We start from the raw sequence: 14,152 nt of genomic DNA on the forward strand, positions 1-14,152 counted from the left end.
ACGGTCAGACAGTGAAACGTGCCATCCACGACACTCTGAATGCTGTGCAGCAGTGAGTCTCCTCATCGCTTGGAAGCCTTACAGGTTTGGACCACATAAATGTTCGCTCACTGAGAGCACCAAAGCCCAGAGAGTTGGGATAAATTTTGATGTCCACCACTTGAAACACCATTTCTTTGAAAAACAAGCTTTTGAAAACCACTCTTACTCCCAAGGTCCCCTGGCCCTTTAGTGGCCCTTGTCCGGCCATCCCTTATCTTACCCCCCTCTCAGCCCCTCCACAAACCACCTCTTTCTTCTGCAGGTAGAAATCATCACTCGTGCTGAGTGGCGTCTGCTCCACACAGAATAAAATGAAAATTAAGTTGCTCAGTGTAATTTCATCAGTTTGTGCCTGATTCTCACCCAGCCGGTGTCTCAAGCCTGATCAAATCAACCACTGACAGTTATGTCTGCTTTAACGGGGTACCCTGCGCTCACAGTCACCGATGTGATACAATTCCAAAGGGAATTTAAGGGCTGGGATGTGGGATCGGGGAGGTGGGATGCTGTTCCATTACTCTCAAGACAACCACAGCATTCTTCATAATCTTATAATTAGTCAATTATTGGTCATTGTCACAATCACTATCACACTTTGCATAACCTACTTCATGTATAGTCACACTAGGTTTATAATTCCTTGTCCGTGTGTCCACTTCCCCACAAGGCTGTGAGCTTCTTATCTGTCTATCCCTAGTGCCTCCAAAAATCCCTGGAGGCAATGGGGAGTTAGTCAATGGTGGATGAAAGATCAGGCTGGAACATTGTACTAGAACCAACAAAGCTACATTTTATGATAATAAAAGTAAAGACCATTTAAGATGAAAAAAAACTGCTCCCAGTGTATTGCCTCATACAGAGTGGATGCTCAAAACCACCTGTAAAATTCTGTAGGTTTTGTGCCACCGGCTTTTATCTATCGAGTGCCTAACTTTGCCTTAATTATCAAGAACAGAGAATCACTGTAACCTCTAAGCTGGAATCTTAAATGGTTCCAGCTGAGTTTGAATTCACTGGGAAGACAATTCTTGAGTTCTGGCTCTATTACATTCTACGTGTGGATAATCAGGTAAATGATTTGAAATTTCTAGGCTTTCGTTTCCCATCTCTAAAGTAAGGATAACAACAGCTACCTCGTGAAACTGTTTAGGGGACTAAATGAAATCAGTTATGTGTAGCGCTACCTTCTGAGTGTTCACGCACATCCTTTCTTCTTCCTCTCGGTTTAGCTCAGATAATCTTTCAACTTTAGGAGGTCAGGATCATCCCTAAGATAACTGGCTAGTCCCACTCCCCTTTCTGGTGGTGGGTTTAGGCTTGGAGGTAGACTTTGGTTGAAGTGATGTCAGGGAATATCTACTGGGGATATTCAGGGAGGGGTTTCCTCATTCGTAGGAAGAGATGTGGAGGAAGAGTCTATCTCTTCTTCTGTTGGGCGTTGTCATCTTGAGAACCAGTCAGTCCCACAGTGATGGCGACGGGGAGCCTGAGGATGGCAAAGAGGGAGGGCGGCTTTGATGTCACTGAGTTGCTGAGTTCGCCAACTTGGAATTATCCTACCTTGGGACTTCTGTGACGTGAGACAGTAAACCTTTATTGTTTATGCCATTTAGAGTTGAGTTTATTATTGCAGTTGAAAGCATTTTTATTGCTGGAATGCCTAGCACACACATGTATTCTACAAATATAAAACTCTACTCCATTTAGTCCTTTCTTATAATTCCCAGATAAGAATGTCTGAGAAAGCTGGAAAGGATGATACTCAACTAAATTAAAATAGACTCGAGTGAAATGACTCTTATAACTTGACAATTCCTCCTTCTTCTCTTCTCTTTCAGAGCTTGCTTATTATGAATCAGAAAATCAGAGACAAAAGACAGACTAGGTGATAAACGTAGCCCATATGGCTCTGTGAGAAATATTAGAAAAATAAAGTGAAAATACAAACAAACATGCGGTTTAACTTCACACCAATATTATTCACTTGAAACTGGTGTCTTGTTAAAACTCCAGCCCGTTTTATATTCACAGGACGTAGTAAAAATAGAAAAATCATAAAACCAAACAAGTAAAATAAACGGAGGCTACTCTTGGATTGGTGGTTGGGGATTACTGAGTGTTACCAAACTAGGTTTTGTTTTTCGTCTGTTTATTTTGCTTTGTTTTAAAATCAACAGACAACCTTTGAATAAAAGAGGCTGCCAACTATCTCAGGAGAAATCTCTAGGAAAAGAAAAGCAAACACGATTGCATCGCTAAGCAAATCTACCTGCATTGGAATCATGCTGCAAGAATCATGGAAGTATCTGAAAGACTGACTTTTTATTGCAAAGGACCCTGAAATTTGCTTGCAAGCTAGGTGTAAGTAGGTTTTTCCACAATGGACATTCCCTCTTTGGTCTTCAATGAGTCTTAGAGTCTGAGTCTTGTAAAACTGGGCATTACAACTCACTAATTGATCCCAAGGACTTGAATAATGGGCAGTATGGGTCTGGTGGCACTCTCACTGGGGAAATGGATGCTCATTTCTGATTCTTAACCTAAATGTTAGTGGATGACCCAGGAGAGCCCAGAAGCCCAGTGCAGGACCCTCCATCTTTGTCTGAACCATCATGGAAAACCTGCTTTGAAGCTCAAGTCCCTGGTTCGAGCCTGAGGGGCCATCTCTGGGGTCAGAGGCAAGAGCACTGCCTTAGACTAGGGCAGGCCACTTAACTGGTCTAGGTGACCTTTCCTCGGTTGCACAATGAGGATGATAACCTGCCCGGACTGCCCCGGACACTAGGAGGCATGATGCTGATAAGGTGTCCCTTGGGCTTTCTCAGAAGTGTGGACTGCGGGACACACCTGGTGTCACAGGCTCCCTGATCCTACCTCCCAGCAGCCAGAGGTTCCTCCCTCTGCTCTCAGCCTCCGGGCTCTCCTTCTGGCCAGCAGTCAGCTTACATATATGCAACACGCCCTATGGGCTCAGGACTCATCAGAGATGTGGCCTCCAGTTCTCTTTTTGCTTCTGGAAGCTTCCTAGGGTCTTGTTGTGGGGTGACTGAGGGACTTGCATGCTTCCTTCCTTGGGTGCTAGAAGGGCACTTTCATTTGGAATTTCTGTGAACTGAAGGCAGACCTGTGCTGCCAGAGCGAGTCTGGTGGAGAAGTAACTCTCAGGTAGTGCCCACTCACCACAGCCTCCCTCCCCGCTGGATTCACTCTGACCCACTGGAAGAGCTGGTGTCCCAGGTACCCATCACTGAAGGGCGGGGGACCTCTGGGAATCCTAAGGAGAACAGCTTTTCTCTTGTACTAAGGCTTTTTGTAGCTGGTCTGAGGACAGAGTGTTTGGATCTGTTCATCCCCAAACCACAGGAGAACTGCGGTGAGCCCAGCCTCAGTTCCCTCGGCTCCAGGGTCCTGGCTCTGTGCTAACGCTTACCATGCCCCGAGCGTTGAAAAGAGCTTCGGCTTGGGAGAGATGCTAATCTGTGCTTGAATCCTGGCTCTGCCACTCACCAGCTAGGCAATCTTAGATGAGTTACTTATCCTCTCTGAGCCCTGATTCCCTCAAGTCCAATGCTGGGATCATAACCCCCAATTAGAGGGCCTGGGGTGAGGATTAAATGCACACAGAGCTGGTGCACGGCAGATGCGGGAGAAATGGTGAGTACTATTCCTTCCCCATGTATCACGTGTGGTTCACTCGGCGGCAGACCATCTGCAGAGCTGGATGACAAGCTCTTGGAGAACAGAAGTTGTATCGTATTTGTCTTTCTACTCTTCACGTCCACCCCTGACTTGACCCTTAGGTGTTGCTCCAGAAATACTTTTGGAAAGAAGGGAGAAAAAAGATTCACAAATCTGAAACTTCCAGCCTTCCAAATGTAGACAGTTGAGGACCTGTGCTGTTTTTGTTTTGGCGGCTCTTGTGTTTAGCAGATGTATGGACTCCGTTTCAGTTTTCTCATTCAGGTCGTAGTTGGAAATTATACCCCACCTTCAAACTGTGTAATCCATATGGTGAAGTGAAATGTTTGCTCAACTCCATGTTTATTGTTTCTGTATCAGTCAGGATAGGCAAGGTTATGCTGCTGTAACAAACTCACGCCCATGTACTTCTCACTCGTGTCCAGTGACAGTCAGCAGTGGAGGTCTGATGACTGGGCCTCCACTAGAGTGTAGAGGGAAGGGAACATAGTTAACGGTGCACTGGCTCTTCGAGCCTCTTCCTAGTAGGGTCATGTGTCACTTGCCCTTGCATTTGAGTGGTCAACCCACTCAACTAGATACACAGCCGTCTAGTCTTTCTTCGAGCCCAGAAGGAAGAAAAACAGAAACATGTGGTGAGGGGAACCAGTGGCTCCACAGTTCAGGAAAGCAGAGGCCACAGCTTCAAAAAGAAGAGTTTTAACACAGAACTGGGTCTTCTGCAGCCACTGGAAGAGCTGCAGGAGCACAGAGCAGAGGATCTCAGCCTGCAGCTGAGTAGCCAGAGCTTCTGGGAGCTCGCCTGGAAGCTGTAAGAGTCCCGAGAAACCCCAGGAAGCTCCTGCCAACCATCTCGGCCAGCAGCATCTTAAGAAGCTGCCACCTACTCAGTTTGCTGCGTATACTTTTAAATGAGTGCTGTGAACCTCATACCTGCTGGCTGCCCGCAGGGCGGCCTGCAGCATCCTCCTGAGAATCTCTCCTTCTTCACTGCCTGTTCCCCTCCTCCACCAGGCCCCGGGACTCTGCTTGCCCACGGAGAGATGGGGGGCCCTGGGGGACATTGGCAAGGTGGCCCCACCACCACCCAGGAAGCCTCTTTGTCCCCACAGGCCTCAGACTCCATCCTTCACCCAGAGACACTCCGCCCCTTAGGGACCCAGCAGGGACCATGGGATCCCCAGCAGTACCTGTGAAATCAAGCACCAAAATAATACCCCAAGTGCTCAGAAAAATCTGTCATTGGAAACACAGCCCTTATAAGCAGGCCAGGACCCCATTCTAAATGCACAGAGGTATAGAAAATTTAACGAGGAACCAGAGTCTCCAGACATAGCAGGCAACATGCCCAGAATACACTCGGACACCACTCATCATGACATCACCCAAGAAGCAGAAGAACCTCCACTTGAGCGAAAAGAGGCACTGCCCTCATGCCAACCTCGAGATGAGTCAGGCGTTGGAACCATCCGACAAGCTCTTGAAAGCAGCCTTCACGGAAGGCTTCAGCAATCAATTATGAACTCTCTCAGGGGAGGGTGGGTGGCTCCTCATGGCCTCATGAGGAGACTGGTTTCATGCCGTTTAATTAAAGATAACTTTTTTTCCCCAGCTTGCTGTCTATACTGCCTCTTGAGCAAGCAGCTGACATGTCTCTGCGTAGGAACCGTGCCCTTCAGAGGAGCTCAGGGCTGGAGGGGCCTCAGGAAGCCAGCCTCTGCCCCCCACCCCGCCTTCATTCCACGAGTGAAAGGGGGGCCCCCTGGACCCACAGCTACCAGGGGAGCAGGGACTGGCACCCGGGCACCCTTCCCAGCTCAAGGTTCCCTGCGGTCACCATGCCACCCACCTTATCATTTTAGTATGAATGTGGCCAGAAACTGTTCATTGCAGAAAATGGAAAACACAGAAAAGCACGCAAAGAAAAGCCCCTTGTACCTCTGCTGCCTGGAGAGAACCTTTGTTGGTTACCACGCATATTCCTCTAGTTCTAAAAGCTACATTTTAGAATTCAAATTAGGCTTGTGCTAAACATTCACTTTTGTATCTTGTTTTAGAAAAATGAATAACATGTTTGTGAAAAAATTTCTCATGCCATTAACCTCCTACAATAGGATTTTCCGTGGGAGGGAAACAACTGAAGTAGCTACCCTGCATTAAAGGCCTAGCACGTTCCACTTCACAGGGAGGATACAGAGGCACAGAAACATCAAGCACTTGTCCAGGGTCGCACAGCGGGTCGGTGGCAGGACCAGGAGGGAGCCCGGGCGGTCTGGCTGCAGGACCCGGGTCCCGGGTCACTCTGCAGCGGCGTCTCTTCACCGCCACGTTTAATGGATTTAAATAGCAAACACTGTGGCTAGTTATGGTCCTTACAATCCTCGCTCTGATTAACAGCCGTGTTTTTAGCAACCTGTATAGACATGTTGGCATAAATCTCTGATGATTCTCTTGGCAAAAATTCCTAGAAGTGTAATTGCCGAATTGACTCTTTTGAAAGCTTCTGTTCAGCATGTGCCAAATTGCTTTCCATTCTTCAGGGTGGGGAGCATGAACACACCCTTGTCACCCACCCTCTGAGCTGAGAAGGCAAAACCTGTCCCTTCTACAGTTTCCTAAGATCACTAACCAATTCTAGAAGAAGCCCGCCCTCATCTTTTCAGCCCACTTCATTCATTCAACAAACACCTCAGTGCCAGGCACTCAGGATGTAAGGACCAAGGGCTAAAAGCTTGTAAACAAATGTGTGTACTAGACCGAAGTGTGGATGCCAGCGGAGGGCTGACCTACACCAATGCATCCTCTTAGGCCAGTTACAGATTAAAGGGCCTTTGCAAACCACTTAATATTCTAAATTCATGGCTTCTCCCTTCATAAAATGGTTATAGCATTTGTCTCATAGGGTGCCAAAATATTAAATAACAGAACATATGCAATGATTCTTTATAAGCTGTAAAATCTAGTTACTACTGAGGGGGCTAAACTGCAAAGGGGCTGCTGTTGCCAGAGAGGAGGTGTGGAAGGCAGAGCCTGCAGTTTGGATGGACCTTGGAGGTGAAGAGAGAGCATCCCGGGCCACGAGGAGAGCGTGACTGATGAGCTCTGCCCCAGTGGGAGGCTGCCCGCTTCTCCCTTGGGAATGTTCCCACTTCCTTCTCCATCGTGGTCGCCCTTCTCTGAACGGCTGGGGAGAAAAGTAACGAGATGGCCCTACAGAGACACAGCATCTGGACCATTCCTGCCTGGAGGGGTCTGTGATTTGGTTTAAGCATGAAATTTGGATCTAGGGCCAGTGTCTCCCAACATGGAGGCCACCTCTACATCACTCTGGAACATTGCAAGAGCGCCTGGTCTCCACCCCTGAGCTGCACTGAAGCAGGCTGTCTGGGAATGCGAGGGCTTGAGTATTGTTGCTTTTTAAAGCTCTAGAAGTGATTCTGATGAAAAGCAGGGTTGAGAACTGCTGTTTAGTTCTTGATCCATGGACAGAGCAATTCATCTCAGTAAAAACAGCCTGCCATCCATTAGGTCAGGCAAAGTTAACTCTGTTTGCTGCTGGTCCCCAAAGGAGGCCACCTGTGCTCCCAAGATGGGGCCAGAGGATCTGAAATCTTGTTGGTGGACCAGAGATTTTGGTCTCCTGCCCATGTCCTTAGAATTCCAGGCTGGTCCTCCTGCCCTGTAGTCACGGGCTCTGGAGGTGAAGGCTGCAGCCACACACTGCCCAGAGCAGAGCACCTGCCAAAGCTCACACGGCTGTGCACTGCCTGGGTTCTCCTGCACAACTCTTTGAACGTCCTCACTGCTCACACACACCCTGCCCAGCTTTCCACACCACCTGCAGAACTGAAGGAGGAAACTGTATCCAAACAGCCCCACGCACATCAGAGCTACTATTATTACTAACAACGTCCCTCTCCATCCATCTTGATTTCGTCCGTGCTATTATTATTTTAACATTGTGTTATTGTCTGTGTCCCCAGCTGGAGGCTAACCTCCAGGAGAGCAAGGATCTTTTTTTGTGTCACTAGGCACCCCAGTGCCTAGAAAAGTGCTTGGCATACAACAGGCACTTAATTGACATGCAGTGTATAAATGAATGAATGAACAAGCCACATTGACTGAAAACTTGTTATGTGCCAGTTCCTTTACATCCATCATAACATTTAATTCTCGCAACAACTCCAGGAGGAAGGTGCTATTATTTAGTCTCATTTTAGGGCAGAGGAAATGGAAATTTTGAGGAGTTCAGACAGCTGCCAAGGTTACACAGGTGGTAAGAAGTAGAGCTAGGACTTGAACCCACTGCTTCCCAGCTCCAAAGACCAAGCCCTTAACAATTATATTGTACTCATTCCTTTTGTAACCGAGCAGGACGTATGGGGACTTCTTAGAACAGACCCTTCCCCAAGTCCTCCATCTGCCTCTTGTCTTTAGAAAAACTTTAGTCTCCTAGGCTTCCCCGAGTTCCAAAGACGATATTTAATCAGAGAAATGAGAAAATGCAGAAAGAAAGGAAAACAGTCATGCAGGACAAAATAATAATAATTTAGCCATTAAACAAAGTCAAGGACCTTTAGTTCCTCCTCAGTGGCCGTAGATAATATTCTGAGCCGTGTCTTTGAGCCGTTCTGCAGACACTGAAACCCCCACCAGATGGAAGAAGTTAACTGTCTGCTGCCCACAAGCACGGAACCCGCAGACCAGCTGGAACCAGGAGGTTGATGGTGTTGACACCTGATGACCTCACCACCGACCAGAAAGAAGAATGTCCACGAGCTGATCATGAACCCCACCACCCCCTGCCCCACCCTGTCTTTAAAAACCTTTCCCTGAAAGCCTTCAGGGAGTTCGGGTCTTTTAAGCACTAGCTACCTGGACCCCTTGCTTGACGCCCCGCAATAAACACTGCACTTCCTTCACCACAGCTCTGTGTCCGTGCACGGGCGAGCGGACCCGAGTTTGGTTGGGTAACACTTTTACCAGGGATGGTACACAACCGTATCCTCAGCAGGCACTGGCTGCAAATCTGGGTTTACTCTGGCTCTGAATAGTGCGTCTGTGGCGCAGTCTCCAGATAGTGGTGTTTCCTGCACGGGTTATTGCAATCTAAGGGCCGAAAAGGAGTCAGGGATGAAGCTGATCGGACAAAGAAATCGTGAAAACGCCTTTGCCTACTCAAGTTCAAAGTGTCTTTTTATCTCACCTCAACAGTCCAGCGCAGAAGGTCGGGCTCCACTCCGTGAGGTCATCCAGGTTCCCAGCTGGCCCTGCTCCTCTGCTTCAGTAACAGGTGGCTGTCCTCTGGCCTGAGGCTTGTGGCTGAGAGCAGCTCATGAGCACCACCTCCAGGAGGAGATAAGGAAGGACAGGGACTCAGCTTCTTTTTCAAGGGGGGACTCATATCACACGAGCCAAAACCTAGTTAACAGGGCTGCCTCTAGCTGCAAGGGAGGCTGAAACCAGGCTCCAGCTGGGCAGCTGTGTGCCCTTCCAACACTCACACAGAGAAAACTCGTTATTCTAAAGAAGAGAGTAGGGGACAATAACAATTTCTGCCATAATGTGTATTTTTTCCTGATTAAAAAAACTACCCCATCAAGAAATACGACCTTTAGCTATGTATGAGTACATGCTCTATCATGCAAAACTGGCTGATTCTGGGAAAGGGAAGAGGTGATTAAAAAGACTGACCTTTGGAACATTTTTCCATAAAATATACCCTCTGTATCTTTCTAGGTGTGCTATTGGTTTGTCATATACTGAAATGTCTTGGTACTTTTTAGTAGACCATTTAAAATTACCATAAAATACTCAAATATAAAATGCCAAGCAGTATAGTAAAAATACTGATCTTACGTGAAAAAAAAAGAAATATGATTTTAAAAATATGTTTTAAAATTAAGATACATGACAATAGACTTTTCGGTATGAACAGTTCCATGAATTTAAACACACCTTTGGATTTGTATAACCTCCTCCACAATCAGGACATAGAACAATCCCATCCAAAAAACCCCTGTGCTGCCTCACCCTAGTCACACTCTCTTCCTGACTCAGCCCCTGGCAAACACCTGTTTGTTCTCCATCACGATAATTTTATCTTTTCAAGAATCTCATATAAATGGAATCATATGTATGGAATCCTTCCAGACTGGCTCCTCTTGCCTTTGAGATTCATCCCCCTGGATATATGTGCTTGTATCCAATAGTTTCTTCCTTTTTAATGAATTATGTGCTGTTTTGTGTCTTTACCCATTGGAGGATGGTTAGATTGTTTCCAGTTTCGGGTAACTATAAATAGAACAGCTCTGAACATTTGTGTACAAATTTTTGAGTGAACATAAGTTTTCATTTCTCTAGGGTAAATACCTAGAAATGGGATTTCTGGGCTAAATGGTATCTGTGTATTTATTTTTATAAGAAACGGCCAAGTCCCTCTGGAGTGGCTGCAAAAATTCACACTTCAATTAGCAATGTGTAAGAGTTCCATATTGCTAAATCCTCGCCAGGACCTGGCGTTTTTAGCGTTTTTAATTTTAGACATTCCAATAGGTGTATAGTGGTATTTTGTTGTAGTTTTAATTAGCATTCCTCTCCTGGCTAATGATGTTGGACCTCTTTTCACACGTTTATTTGCCATCCATAGGCTGTCTCCCATTCAAGTCTTTTGCCACTTTCTTTCCACTGGATTGTTTGTTGAGTAAGACAGTTTTTACAATTTTGGATTCATGTTCTTTGTCAGATATGTGATTTGCAAGTGTTTCCTCTCAGTCTATAGCCTGTATTTTTATTCTTTAACAGTGTGTTTCACAGAACGAAGCTCTCAGTTTTGATAAAGTCCAAATTATCACTTTCTTCTTTTACAAATCATGCCTTTGCTGTGATGTCTAAGAACACTTTGCCTAACCCCAAGTAGCAAAATTCTTCTCGTATCTTTTCCTTGAAAAGTTTTAGAGTTTTATGCTTCACATTAGGATCTATGATCCCTCTTGATTCAATTGTGGAAGGTGGAAGGTTTAGACTGAGGTTTACTTTTCTGTGTGTATGAATGCCAACACCATTTGTTGAAAATACTATCACTTCTCTATTGAACTGCCTTTGCACATTTGGCAAAAATCAATTGTGCATATTTGTGTTTATGTCTGTACTCTCTGTTGTGTTAATCTTTGAGCCTCTCCCTCTGCCAATACCACACTATCTTAATTATTGTCATTTTAAAGTAAGTCTTACATTTGGATAGTGGATTCTTCCAAGGTCAATATTCTTTTGGCTATTCTAGTTTCTGTGCCTTTTACGTGGATTTAGAGTCAGCTTCTCAAATATAAAAAATTCTGCTAGAATTTTAATTGAAATTTCATCTAATCCATACATCAGTTTGAGAATTGATATCTTTCCTATGTTGAATATTCCAATCCATGAACATGGTATGTCTCTCCATATATTTAGGTCTTCTTTGATTTCCTTCATCAGCATTTTAGAGTTTTCAGCACATATATTCCACATATATTTTGTTATAATCATACTTACTTATTTCCTTTTAGGGTGAGCTCTCATATACAGTACTTTTTTGCTTTCAATTGTTCACTTCTAGTATTTAGAAATATGATAGAGTTTTGTGTTTTGAACTTGTATCCCAGAATGTGACTAAACTCACTGTTACAGACCTAACTGTATCCCTTCAAAATTCATATGTTGAAGGTCTAATCCCATCATCTTGGTTGAATTTAAATAGTTTGTGGTTTTCAAGAAATTGGTCCATTTCACCCAAGGTGCTGAATTTATATATGTGGAGTTGTTCATAGTATTTATTTACCATCCTTTCAATGCTGTGGGGTCTGCGGTTGATTCTCTTTTAAACACATCCCACAAAGAGGCACATTAAGTTGATTCTTGTGACTTCTCCACTTGCTAATAACATTCTCTTATGGTCTTTGGATTTTACATGTCTTTAAAGATTATAAATGGATTTGCAACAGGAGTGGCATCTTTAGATACCAAATATAGGGTGACGGTTGATTTCTCTGGTATGTGAGTCTTCTGCTGCTGTCAGGACCCCATCCCCAGCCTGGGAGAGCTCCCGCCAGCTAGCTCCCAGGAAAAGACTAATACAAGCTCAACCACTTGTTTTCAGTTCTTCCTCCCATGTCTTGAACCTCCCCCTCCTATCAGAGGAAAGAGATGAAAGCACAGTACTTCTCTCTTAGAAAACCTTCAACCCTGCCTTAACATTGTTTCCAAGTCCTTATTTAGTATTTTGGAGAGAAGTTTGGAAGAAATTAATAATTTGGTTATCTGTTATCATTTCTTCTTGGGAATCACTTCTCAGAATAGCTAAACCTGTTTCCTACAGTGAGGAAGGGGCACAGGGATTGCCTTCCTGTCACAGATCAAGAAGCTCTGTTCCTTTAAAGTAGATGTCATTTATAGAAAGCCTGCAATATAGCTGGCTGTTATAGATTTTATCTTTATTGCTAATAATATCAGGGTGGGGATTCTTATTTTCATTTCACGGACAAGAACAATGAGGCTAAGAGATGTTCAGTTCAAGAGTTTTTCATGCTTCTGGCTGTCTGTCTGACCCTGAGAAAACGACTTAATGAGTAACTAAGTCTCAGTTTCTTCACTTGTAAAATAAAGATAATAATATAACTTACAGGGTGTTTGAGAATTAAATATGTCTGGCACATAGTAAGCATTCAATAAATGTTGCCATCATCCTTGCTGTTATACTTATACCATATATTATTTATTTGAAACTTGTTTATAAGAAAGCATGTTCTGAATTTGTACTAAATCATTTTTAAAATTCACAATTATTGAATACGAAAAAATAAAGCCATTTGCTTTCAATCAGGAAAATCTTGACTAACCAAAACTGCAGAGATTAATCCCAAAGTTAATTTTTTTTTTTTTGGTGCCTTCAGATCAGGTTAATAAGAAATGAGCAGAGCATATTTAAAATGACAGCCTCAGCATTCTACAGAGAAAGCAGACTTCTCTCTTCCTGCCAACATTCTTGGTCCTAAGCCAAACCTGGCTGGTCAGAGCCTTCAGCATCCCAGACAGCCTTGCCTGGGTGCATTAGGTTTACCAAGGCAGGAAATGGGCTGATGTATTGTGCAAGATAGGATTTTGGTTCCCATTTCTCTCTTCTCTTCTTTTGTCATGTGACCTCGCATTGCTTCTCAATAGGGTAGGCGAGGCAGACGTCCTCACTCACCTGGGTGTGGCCATCTGACTTGATTCGGCCAATGAAATCTGAGCAAGTGATGCTAGCAGCTGCTTTATGGTTTGGCTTGGATGCTTTGCTTCTGTCACCTGCCATCTGCAATGAGAAGAATATGCTTTGGGTGGCTGTTGCTGTTGGTTCTGCCAAGTGGTGACATGTGGAGTGGACATGAACTCCACTGTGGCTCAGAGTCAAGCCCAGCTGATCCCAGCAGAGCCATGGGGCCTGAGACCCCTGAGCAAGGAAAGGAACATTTGTTATAAGTCACTAAGCTCTTGAGATTGTTATGCAGCAAAAACTGACTAATTACATGTATTTTGGTGACTTTTCAACAAAAATAATTAAAATCTATTGTGTGTGTTGATAGGAGGGACTAGGTATTTCACACACACCTTGTCAGGAAATCCATTTAACCAGGTCAAGGGTATAAACTAACTCCACAGCACTCGGGTGGAAGACACATCAGGTGTCTTTATATTTTGTAAATTCACTAACCCACTTTTTGAGTTGGTGGGAAATTCCATCTCAGGCATGTTTTTGAGGTCCCTGCCCTCCTTGGGTGGTAAGGAGATACTAGTGGCTCATGACTGCTGCTGTGAAGTATCTTGTCTGAGCCAGTGGGGAGCCTTCCCATCATGTGGCCCCACTTTCCTCTTTTGTGCTGAGTTTGTCCAGGCACCACTGCCAAGGCCCCAAGAGTGTAACCTAGGGAAGTTCTTCTCATACTCGAATGTGAACACTAGGCACTTGCTGTTTTGTTAAATACAGATTATATTCAATGTTTCTGGAAGGAGCCCTAGATTCTGCATTTCAGATATGTTCCCAGACGATGGTCATTGTTGCTCATGTACCACACTTTGATAAAAAGACCCAAGAGTCCCCTAGAGTTCTGCCTCCCCCAGCCCTCTGAGAAGCCATTCTTCCTTATGGACACTTGAAAACTGGAGCTCAGGTCTCCAGCACATGTGGGCTGCCCCCCTCACCAAACTGCATACCTAATCCCAGCCCTCAAGGTCGAGCCATACCTTCTGCCCTGTGTCACTTATTCGCTGGAAATTTTCTCTTTTCAGATAAAGAGCCCCACAGCCCTCTGAGCCTCAGACTTAGAAACCAAAGGCTGGATCCTTCTCTTCTTTGCCAAGGGCATCACAGATCTCCAGGACTCCTGGCAAAGGAAAA

At 44.9% G+C, this 14,152-nt stretch overlaps 2 protein-coding genes across 2 annotated transcripts in view; both read right to left on the reverse strand.

The window, feature by feature from the left end:
* Window positions 1-13,055, reverse strand: part of NPAS2 (neuronal PAS domain protein 2) — a 194,897-nt gene extending 181,842 nt beyond the window's left edge. Inside the window, exons 1-2 of the mRNA XM_031441087.2 lie at window positions 12,965-13,055; window positions 8,948-9,087 (exon numbers count right to left, since the gene is read on the reverse strand). The gene's annotated coding sequence lies outside the window, so the exon portion shown is untranslated. The remainder of the gene's footprint in view (window positions 1-8,947; window positions 9,088-12,964) is intronic.
* The window catches only part of RPL31 (ribosomal protein L31), a 311,008-nt gene that overhangs the window by 189,938 nt on the left and 106,918 nt on the right, over window positions 1-14,152 (reverse strand). The window lies entirely within an intron of this gene.

Source organism: Camelus dromedarius, chromosome 33, assembly GCF_036321535.1.
Source record: "Camelus dromedarius isolate mCamDro1 chromosome 33, mCamDro1.pat, whole genome shotgun sequence".
NCBI lineage: Eukaryota > Metazoa > Chordata > Mammalia > Artiodactyla > Camelidae > Camelus > Camelus dromedarius.